The sequence below is a fragment of the Schistocerca piceifrons genome, chromosome 3 (assembly GCF_021461385.2).
Source record: "Schistocerca piceifrons isolate TAMUIC-IGC-003096 chromosome 3, iqSchPice1.1, whole genome shotgun sequence".
NCBI classification, from domain to species: Eukaryota; Metazoa; Arthropoda; class Insecta; order Orthoptera; family Acrididae; genus Schistocerca; species Schistocerca piceifrons.
In genome coordinates, this window is record NC_060140.1 from 808339654 (window position 1) to 808351656 (window position 12003).

Below are 12003 nucleotides of genomic sequence, written 5' to 3' on the forward strand. Positions count from 1 at the left end.
ATGTAAGGCGAAATTGCTAGCTAGATGTCACGAGAAGCATAAAGGGAGGCGGGGAATACTGTGATGTCAGTAGAGATGCAGTAACAGCTGAGTGGGTCGGTCAAGAGGGCTCAGTGACTTCGAACGTGGGACAGTTGTTGGATGTCACCTCCGTAACAAATGCATTAGGGACATTTCAACCCTTCTACAGCAGCGGAAGTCGACTGCTCGTGATGTGATTTTGAAGTGGGAACGCAAAGAAACAACCACAGCTGAATCGAAGACCAGCCAGATCTAATGAACTGACGGACAGGGGTTGTCGACCATTCAACCGGCTACCAGACCCATGTTAGTTAGATAGTAGTCTCTAAAATTACGCATGAAATCAGCGGAAGGAATCAGTTGTGAGTTCCAAACCGCTACCAGCAATCCAGTCAGCACAATGACTGTTCGTAGGGAGCTGAAAATAATAGGGTACAGTGGCGACCAGCTCCTCATAAGCCACCCATGTCTGTAGTCAGTGCTATGTGATGCTTGAGGTGATGTAAAGAGCGACGCTACTGGGGTGTGCATGACCGGAAAAGAGTGATTTGGAGAGATGAAACACGCTGTACCCTGTGGAAAACTGGTGGAAGGGTTTGGGTTCGGCGAATACCTAGACGTTACCTGCCATCATGTGTAGTGCAATCAGTGAAGGACGGAGGAGGTCCTGTAACCATATTGGGATATTTTTCATGGTTACAGTGTGGTCTCTTTGTTGCGTTTAAATGCTGAAGGATATGAACACATTTTGCAGCACTGTGCTCAGTAGAGGAACAGCTCCGAGACGATAACTGTTTGTATCAGCGTGACGATCCACCCTGTCATAAAGCAGCCTTTGTTACGCAATAGTATTTCAGCAGTAACATGTAGGAAGCGGACTGCCCTGACCACAGTCCCGACCTGAACCCAATGGTACACCTCTGGGATGAGTTATAATGTGGAATTCGGTCCAGACAGCACCGTTCAATATCACTTCCTTCTCTGGTTTCTGTTCTAGATGAAGAATGGGCTGCCATTCCTACTAATACGTCAAACAACCTTACTGGCAGTGTCCCCATCGGAGTTCAAGCCGCAACAAAGGCCCATATTGATGTTCACTACTAGGTGCCCAGATATTTTAATCAAGTACATATTTCATTGTCAACGGCCTTGCTGCAGTGGTAACACAGGTTCCCGTCAGATCACCGAAGTTAAGCGCTGTCGGTCTGGGCTAGCACTTGGATAGGTGACCATCTGGTCTGCCAAGTGCTGTTGGCAAGCCGGGTGCAGTCAGCCCTTTTGAGGCAAACTGAGGAGCTACTTGACTGAAAAGTAGCGGCTCCGGTCTCGTAAACTGCCATACTGCCAGGAGAGCAGTGTGCTGAGCACATGCGTCTCCATATCCGCATGCAGTGATGCCTGCGGTTGAGGATGACACGGCGGCCGGTCGGTACCGTTGGGCCATCATGACCTGTTAGCGTGGAGTTTAGCTTTTTTTTTTTAATCTACACTCCTGGAAATTGAAATAAGAACACCGTGAATTCATTGTCCCAGGAAGGGGAAACTTTATTGACACATTCCTGGGGTCACATGATCACACTGACAGAACCACAGGAACATAGACACAGGCAACAGAGCATGCACAATGTCGGCACTAGTACAGTGTATATCCACCTTTCGCAGCAATGCAGGCTGCTATTCTCCCATGGAGACGATCGTAGAGATGCTGGATGTAGTCCTGTGGAACGGCTTGCCATGCCATTTCCACCTGGCGCCTCAGTTGGACCAACGTTCGTGCTGGACGTGCAGACCGCGTGAGACGACGCTTCATCCAGTCCCAAACATGCTCAATGGGGGACAGATCCGGAGATCTTGCTGGCCAGGGTAGTTGACTTACACCTTCTAGAGCACGTTGGGTGGCACGGGATACATGCGGACGTGCATTGTCCTGTTGGAACAGCAAGTTCCCTTGGCGGTCTAGGAATGGTAGAACGATGGGTTCGATGACGGTTTGGATGTACCGTGCACTATTCAGTGTCCCCTCGACGATCACCAGTGGTGTACGGCCAGTGTAGGAGATCGCTCCCCACACCATGATGCCGGGTGTTGGCCCTGTGTGCCTCGGTCGTATGCAGTCCTGACTGTGGCGCTCACCTGCACGGCGCCAAACACGCATACGACCATCATTGGCACCAAGGCAGAAGCGACTCTCATCGCTGAAGACGACACGTCTCCATTCGTCCCTCCATTCACGCCTGTCGCGACACCACTGGAGGCGGGCTGCAAGATGTTGGGGCGTGAGCGGAAGACGGCCTAACGGTGTGCGGGACCGTAGCCCAGCTTCATGGAGACGGTTGCGAATGGTCCTCGCCGATACCCCAGGAGCAACAGTGTCCCTAATTTGCTGGGAAGTGGCGGTGCGGTCCCCTACGGCACTGCGTAGGATCCTACGGTCTTGGCGTGCATCCGTGCGTTGCTGCGGTCCGGTCCCAGGTCGACGGGCATGTGCACCTTCCGCCGACCACTGGCGACAACATCGATGTACTGTGGAGACCTCACGCCCCACGTGTTGAGCAATTCGGCGGTACGTCCACCCGGCCTCCCGCATGCCCACTATACGCCCTCGCTCAAAGTCCGTCAACTGCACATACGGTTCACGTCCACGCTGTCGCGGCATGCTACCAGTGTTAAAGACTGCGATGGAGCTCCGTATGCCACGGCAAACTGGCTGACACTGACGGCGGCGGTGCACAAATGCTGCGCAGCTAGCGCCATTCGACGGCCAACACCGCGGTTCCTGGTGTGTCCGCTGTGCCGTGCGTGTGATCATTGCTTGTACAGCCCTCTCGCAGTGTCCGGAACAAGTATGGTGGGTCTGACACACCGGTGTCAATGTGTTCTTTTTTCCATTTCCAGGAGTGTATACTGACGACATAGATTATTAGCTTTACATGGCTAACGAAATTCGTTTAAAAGTCGTTTCTTGGTGAACTCTCCAACCAAAACATGCAGGCTAAAACAATCTGACAACTACAATACTCCAAAAATCTGACAAGTGTCCATTAGAGTTAAGACTGATGGTGATAATCTAGGTCACTTAGTGTTGTTTTCACTTTCCTGTTCCTTTCCCTACTTTTTACTTTTTCTTTTTAGTGCAGGCACACTGAGTCTTCATCACATGTTTGCCTACCATGTTAAACGCATGCTTTAGTCTTTAACGCATTACGATATGGTAGTGTCCTCATTCTCTCCCGGCAAACGTTGCTGTGTGTACCTTCATCAAAGTAACAAAGTAACGAACAGTCGAGTATGGAACAGGAGGATGTTGTTGGTTCTCCCTGAACAACGCGCACAATACACCTGCAGCAGGAACACCTATTCGTTCTGAGTACATTTACGTGTTCCACGTCAACGTGCAATATTTGCTTTGTTTAGCGGGATGGTGTTAAACCAACTACATTTCTGCGTACTTCTGCAACTAGTTTCAGACTTCTTGTGTAAAATAAAGACGCTGGACAGAGAAACAAAGTGAATAATGAAAACTACTGTTGCACTACCGGTCGCAAGCGTCGTATGAAACTGAATCACTTAAGGAAGCAGAGCGACATGACAATCGTACACCCAAAATAAGGCGCGATGAAGTTCATTCTCTGACTGGTCGTTGGTAAGATAAGCCGTCTTGTAAACAAATTGTTGGGAATCCACTTGTTAGCCTGATCCAGCTACAAGCTTTCAGCTTCTACCACCAAACTTAACATACATTAGACTTTCCCACCCTACTTCTACTGTGTGGCACAGACTTGAGCTGTAACCACTTAAATTCAATTTCGAGTCTGTCTGTACAAGGCAGCAGCTGCGACGCAGAGCAACAGACACTTCGGCTTGCTAGACAGCACCACTGCTTACCTGAATCTTTCCAATTTCTGAAAAGAAGAGCAAGAGCAAGAGCACCCTGGTCACTTAGTCCATGTATTCACTGAAACCAACCAAGAAGCCTGTGGTCCAAAAATTTTTCATCAATGTTTATTACTTTTTCATGCAACGGAAATGGAGCTGATAAGAGACAACCGTGGCGGATAATGTCAGTGTCTTAAGTAATGTTTATTATGATGATGAGAAGATGGTTCAAACATCACGGCGAATAACATTAAATTAGTGAAATGCAATCTTATTAGAGATTACCTTGATATCTTTTATTAAAGTAATATACTACGTTTTAAAAACACGAGTTCGTATCGCTGAACACGTATCCCACATGACCTTTGTCCGGCGCTGCCGTCATACTGAGGCCGACCAGCACGCGACCTTGTCGACGTTTCGTGACCGGACAGTGACTCCCTCGGCGTTGACATCATAAAACTGCCGTTTGACATTGCATGTGAGCGTGCAAAACGGCGATACTTTCGGAAAACGAAACTTCGATGATTTCTCCAGTTTGAGGGATGAAGAGAAGAACAAAATCGGAACGAGACAAAAAAAAAAAGGAAAAAAAGGAAAAAAAAAGAAAAAAACGGATGCAAAAACATCGATCAATCGGATACTAAATTTTAACTACATACAGAGAAATAGTGGACAGTAGAGTGAAGATTTAAGAGTTGCTCAGAACGCCAAAAAATTCATTCCACTTACTGCTGACGAAAATGGGACGTTAATCTGAAAAAGGAATACCCCACTTTGGAGAAAGGCTATCGCACCAAAAGAACGACTCGCCCGTTATGTGTGGTCAGTGAATAATCTTCTTCGTTACTTACAAGACTTACAAATAAGAGTATTTTATTTTTTGCATTACAACTCAAAAATTTACATTAAATACGTGCATGCTGGCTTTTCTAGGATACGTAGATTATATCATTTTAGCTACTTCCTTACTGGATAATTTTGTTGAAAAGATGAATTGCAAACATATATTACGTTTCTCTGCAAGTGGATTTTTAGAGGGGAGAGCCCTTCCGTAGATATCAACAGGTTTTCGATGATGTCTACGTAAACTTCATATTTGTGAGCGCGGAGCTGGCGTTCGATAGCGCCCCAGATGTGTTCCATCGGGTTCAGGTTAAGCGAATTTTGTGGCCAAAGCATCATCATAATCATCATGCTCATCAAACCACTGTAGCAAGATTATGGTCTTGTGACACAGGCAATTATTCTGATGGAAGATGCCAACGCAGTCGGGGAAGGCAACAACCATGGAGGATGCAAGTGGTCCCCAATAATTTTCTCGTACTCCTCTGCTCAAAATCAAATAGGAGTAATACAGGAGTAGGTTTAATAATGAATAACTGTGGGAACACGCGAAGCAATACTAAGACTTATCTTTGAAATCCTGAAGGTAGCAGGATGCGAGGGGTATTTACAATTTGTGCAGAAACCTGATGGCAGTTATAAGAGTCGACGACCATGAAAGGGAAACAGTGGTTGAGAAGGGAGTGAGACAGGGTTGTAGCCTATTGCTGGATGTTATTCAGACATTATATTGAGCTTGCTATACAGAAATCAAAGGAAAAATTTGGAATAGTAATTAAAGTCCAGAGTGAAGAAATAAACCTATAAGGTTTGCTGATGACATTGTAATTCTGTCAGAGAGAGCAAAGGACTTGGAAAACCAGTTGAACAGAATGGACAGTGTCTTGAAAAGAGGATATAAGATGAACATCAACAAAAGCAAAACGAGGATAATGGAATGTATTTGAATTAAATTAGGTGTCTCTAAAGCAATCAGATTAGGAAAAGAGATACTTAAAGTAGTAGAAGAGTTTTATTATTTGGACAGCAAAATAACTAATGATTATCGAAGTAGATATGGTGTAACATGTAGACTGGCAATGGCAAGAAAAGCATTTCTGAAGAAAAGTTTGTTGACATCGAATACAGATTTAAATGTTAGGAAGTGATTCCTGAAAATTTTTTTCTGGAGTGTAAAACATGGACGATAAACAGTTTAGACTAAAAGAGAGCAGAAGCTTTCGAAATACTGCGCAACAGAAGAATGTTGAAGATTTGATGGGTAGATCACGTAAGTAGTGTGGAAGTTCTGAACAGAACTGGAAAAAAAATAAGTTTGTGGTACACCCCGGCTAGAAGAAGAAATTAGGTGATAGGACACATTCTGAGACATCAAGGGATCACCAATTTAGTACTGGAAGGAAGTGCGAGAAATAAAAATCGTACAGAGAGACCAAGGGATGAATACAATATACAGATTCAGAAGGATGTAAGTTGCAGTAGTTATCCGGAGATGAAGATGCTCGCACAGGTTCAAAATGGTTCAAATGGTTCTGAGCACTATGGGACTAAACATCTGAGGTCATCAGTCCCCGAGACTTAGAACTACTTAAACCTAGCTAACCTAAGGACATCACACACATCCATGCCCGAAGCAGGATTCGAACCTGCGACCGTAGCAGTCGCGCGGTTCCGGATTAAAGCGCCTAGAACCGTTCGGCCACCCCGACCGGCGCTCGCACAGGATAGAGTAGGATGGGGAGCTGCATCAAACTAGTCCTCGGACTGAAGACCACAACAACAACAGTACACTGCCGTCATGGTGCTTTAGACTACTAGAAGTACAATGCAAGCCCATGTGAAATGTCTGTATTGCATAATAGTGTCCTCACCGGCTTGCATGAGGACACGACCGTAGACGGGGAGTAACAAGGAATGTGGCTCACGAGACCAGAGGACACGTTTCCGTTGGTCCAACCTAGATTTTCCCTTGCCTACGGACATCGTAATTGATAGTATCGCTGCAGGGGTCGTGGGAACACACTGAAGTCGTCAGCTGTGGAGCACAATGTTCAACAACCTGCGCTGAACTCTTGTGCCTGCACCAGCAGTGTGTTCTCTCGTCGGATTTGCCACAGATCGACGCCTATCCTGGCCTTACAGAGCGTCGGACCTCCACGTTTTGTGGCGAGGCGTGGTCGTCCAACACGTTGTCGCTAGTCGTAGTTTCAACGTCCCTCAGCCTCTTTCCACAAATGCACAGTAGTATGCGGATAGCCAACCAGCTCATCCGTTTCCGAGATATTCGTTCCCGGGCTCCGGACCACAACTACCCGCTCTTCGAAGTTAAAATCTCTCCGGGCGACCAGCAGAATGGTGGCGTCATCTTGCCGCAACGTTTCAATGAGTTCAGTACACATCATCTTCAGGCGAAGTCTAGGGTCATCTCCTGAGAAGATTTTATCATTATAGTATGTCGGGAAAACCTGAAATCGCGTAAATCTGTCCGTCAAAGTCGCTTATGTCAGTGCATTTCTCCATTTGCGAGCCATTTCGTCAGAGCACTGTTTCCCCCTTCGTCTCTGTCGCGCTTACATACTTTCCTTAGCGCATCACGTGCCCGCAACAGTAGCAGGTCTCGCGGTGGGTAGTGGTCACAACGTTTTGACTTGTGTGTGTGTGTGTGTGTGTGTGTGTGTGTGTGTGTGTGTTGTAACGTTTGCGTTGTATGTGGTGATGATATATGATGATGGATGATGAGAGAAGGGAGAGGGTGAAACTCGATGCCGGCACATAGCCTACTCCTAGCGAATAGGACCAAGGGGACCTCATCCGACGGACGAGACACTGCCAACAGTGTCACACGCCCTCATTTCATGACACTCAGCGGAGAGGTTTGGTATTTAAGCCAGGACGTTTGCGCAGAGTCTGGTGATCACGAACCTTACGCCACGACCTCTCCTTCCCTTGCCCCTCAAATAGTGGCCGTGAAAATTTTTCTCACCACCAGGATTCGAACCGGCTTACCCCGCGTCGAGCGCCACCGCACTTTTCGTTAGTGAGTGAAGTGACCCATTAAGTATCGTCGCCAAAAGTACTGTGTCCCGTCGGAACGGTGCGTGGGTACTGAGGCAGAAACCAAAAGAAGGAGAGAACAGATATCTGAGAGAAATATTGTATCATACTCAACACCGGTACAGAACGTCCTTGTCGAAATCCGTATAGAAGTTCTTGGAAAAGCTTTCTGACGCTGTATTGCGGATCGGACAAATTATACTACACTAGATAGTTACACACTGACCCAATAAGCTTTTCGCCATTCACGTTCCTGATGATTAACAACAAACAACAGGACGAAAGAAACAGGAAACTCTAACATTCCACGAGTTACACGGCCATGAAACAAAAATTTGGCCGCCAGGAAATCCCACCGTCACAAGCTCACGGCGACAGCAGTGTTGGCAGAGGTGTGGTCACGCGCCCGTAAGTGCCAACACACGCAGCCAAGTTCTAACAAGAAGCACTGACCAGTCACACCACTGTCACGCCGCCAGTGTGTGTGTGAATCGACCTACGGCCGCGACTAAATCAGGTAATCACCTGGGATCACGTTTACCTACGGTCCTCAGAAATCCCGAATTATGTGTTTCTCGGTGCCTATATACTTTAATCTGACCACCATGTAGAAGGCCAGTCTTGGTCTTCACGTTTGCTTTAGTACAACAAGGGCATCTATGTTTCACTCAAACTGTTCGCACTTTTGTTTGCATTTTCGTACTGTCTGCTCACCTCGCTTTCACCAAAGAAAATCCAATATACGTGTCACTTGTAAGATCAAATAAAGAAACTTTGTTACTTTTTATATCTAATAGTCGCTCTTCACAGTCCAAGACAAAGATAGATATTAAATGCGTTCCTGAAATAAGCATGCCAGCCAGTAGGAAATGAATCGCCATTACGATTTCACGGCCATGAATTACTCGTATTACGCTACGGTCGCAGGTTCGAATCCTGCCTCGGGCATGGATGTTTGTGATGTCCTTAGGTTAGTTAGGTTTAACTAGTTCTAAGTTCTAGGGGACTAATGACCTCAGCAGTTGGAGTCCCATAGTGCTCAGAGCCATTTGAATTACTCGTATTATTCTCTTACAAGGCAGTTTCACTATGGACCAGAACAGCTCACTCAGAGAGTTAATACTACAAAACCAACTCTAGCTCTCTGGCACCACTTACAAAGTCTATAGCAGAGTACTCCAAATCCAGAACGCACTGGGGGTGAAGTGTTTCAGATTGGCCTGTGTTGCGTGGTGGTTTCTTATACTTCACCTCACGCAGCAAACATTTAAATAACTTGCCACCTGAACATTCCTTTTATATACAATGAATGTTGTATACTGAATATTAGGTCGCCGTTAAATATTATTAATCAGGGTGCAGCTAGTCTGTGTCCTGAATCTGTCTGCCTTCTTCCTCGCACTTGGCTCAGACTTCGCCTCCTTGCAAGCTGCGGATAACGGTGCTGAAAATTAACTTCACGTTCTCATCCACTCCAGCACATATATAAGTGAGATTCAATTCACCTCCTTATAGATCTACAAAATTACAACTCAATATATGATAAATGAGGACGGCTACCAGCTCGTATACTACCTCTCAGTACTACGCACAATACAGATCTTATATTCGACCTGACAATTAATAATTACAATACATTTATTATTTTTGACATTTCGCGTTCTTAGATTTCATGGTGCTCTTCCTTCCGCACCACCCGCTCCATGGATCCTCAGCATGTAGGGTCATTTGGCTGCTATCCACTTCCGTACAACCACTGGATCGTTAGCTCCCGTATCAGCATCTACGATTTAAAACACTTCCAGCAGTGGAGAGTTCACCCGTTATCGATTGCCTCTGTGTGCCGGACCGAGACGTGAACTCGGGACCATTGCCTTCTGCGGGCAAGTGCTCTACCGACTGAGCTACCCAACCAAGCACGACTCACCGTCCGTCCTCACCGTTTCAGTGCAGCCAATATCTAGTCTCCTACCTTCCAAAACTTCACAGAAGCTCTCTTGCATACCTTGCAGAACTAGCACTCCTGGAAGAAAGGATATAGCAGAGACGGGGCTTAGCCACAGCTTGGGGGATGTTTCCGGAAACCTTTCTTCCAGGAATACTAGTTCTGCAGGGTGTGCTGGAGAGCTTCTGTGAAATTTGGAAGGTAGGATACGAGGTACTGGCGTAATTAAAGTTTTGAGGACGGATCGTGAGTCGTGATTGGGTAGCTCAGTTGGTAGAGCATTTACCGGAGAAAGGCAAAGGTCCCGACTTCGAGTCTCGGTTCGGCACACACTTTTATTCTGCCAGGAATTTTCAATACGTGTGACCTGCCTACATAGATACACTGTGTACATGAAATATAGATATTTTGTATGAGTGCTATGTGGCTTTTTCTTTATGATACAATTGCTTTATGGGTAATGTAATATCATTTGGTGACATTTTTAAGTTATTTACTTATTTTATGACTGGAAATGAAATGTTTAGGAGAGTAGTGATTAACAGTGCTAGAATGTAGAGGTGACGGATGGCTGTATGGCGTTGCCAATACTGCCTTCCTCAGTTACGCGTAATATTACAGTACACTGATAATTTTTACTTTATAGATCGTCTGAATGCAAATGAATGAAACACAATTTTCGTGCCATACGCGTATCGCCTTTGTTTTCTGCAAGGAATCTTCAGTGGCAGGTTGCGTGGACGATTTTCTACGTATTACGCTCCTGCTGCACTTTTGGTGTTGTTCCTCTTCTTATGAATGTCAGATTGCGGGTTTTTCCCACATTTCACAGCACTAGGAACTGATCACTTGTTTTGATGCAATGTTTTGGTTTGCATCAAAACAGGTGTTCAGTTCCTAGTGCTGCGAAATGTGGGAAAAAACCGCAAACTTGCATTTATAAGAAGAGGAACAACACCAAAAAATGCAGCAGGAGCGTAATACGTAGAAAATCGTCCACGCAACCTGCCAATGAAGATGCCTTGTAGAAAATAAAGGCGAAACGCGTATGGCACGAAAACTATTTCATTCAGTTGCAGTCAGACGGTCCATAAAGTAAAAATTATCAGTATACCGTAATAGCACAGTTTTTTCAGCCGAAAACGGATACGTCCGAAATATCTGCATGAACTTCACTTGAGATTTCTTACAAATAACTGCAGAAAATCCGAAATAACATTGTGTAGGCTTCAGTGGATTCAAAGGCGCTTGTAACTCGTTGAAAAGGGACAGATTAAAAAAAAAATATTTCAGTTCTTGCTAGATATCGGTAACGTATCTGAAAAGCCAAGCAAAATTCCCAATATCTCTGACACGTTAAAATTTTATGTCTACACGTAAACACTTTATCTCTCACTGAGAACCGAACCTAATCAAATTCGGAAATCAGCATGCTACTGAATACGCCGTGTGTGTACTTCTCATAACTGTTCTCATTTCTTCGAAGTTTTCATCTCTACGCGATCAGTGGAGATGCACACTCACCTTGGATGAGTAAAACATTTTGCGAGGTTTATATTTCCATCTTATGCCTTAGCATTTAGAAATACAGTAGCATATTCACCAACAACATACGGCTTTCTACATTGTGTTAAAACAAATTGAACCAAAAACGACGCATATCTAAGACATGTTTAATGTGTCGGTGCTTTGAAACATTTGCATGGCCTGCAAGTTCTAATGCTACAAACAGTCTAACTTTGTTAAGGTGTTTTCACTGGAGCTCGATTCAGCCCGTGACGTAGACGGTAGTGATTCACGTTTCGTAGAACGCTGCCGGAATTTGATGGAACTTCAGGCGTTGCTCCAGCGCATGAATGCTTCGCAACGTTAAATTAGACTATGACTTCACGAAACACTCTTCGTCTACGTTCCATTTCACGGCCCGTTTGAGGGTGAATTAAGGCTATAGTAGGCGCACGAACACAAGCAAGATTTTATTGTATTACACAGAGTCTAGCTTGATACTGCCCTGCCACACTCAACAAATATGCGTCAGGTGATGTCGTTCCTATATAGATGCCCTGACATCCGCCTTGAACCAGCGAATGGTGTACTGTATGAGGTACTACCACATCCGCTGTGACACTTCGCTAATTACGACTGTACTGATTTATTTTACTAGCCATCCACGCAAACTAGTTCCCTGGTGATGTTGAGTAAAAGAACTCCCGAGATGATAACAACCGTCCTGAAGGATTTTCTATGTATGAACGGAGTCA

At 45.4% G+C, this 12003-nt stretch overlaps 1 pseudogene; it reads left to right on the forward strand.

Annotated features, from left to right (window-relative positions):
* The first annotated feature begins 1160 nt into the window (after nucleotides 1-1160).
* On the forward strand, nucleotides 1161-1278 carry LOC124790322 (annotated as a pseudogene).
* Nucleotides 1279-12003: the final 10725 nt, after the last annotated feature.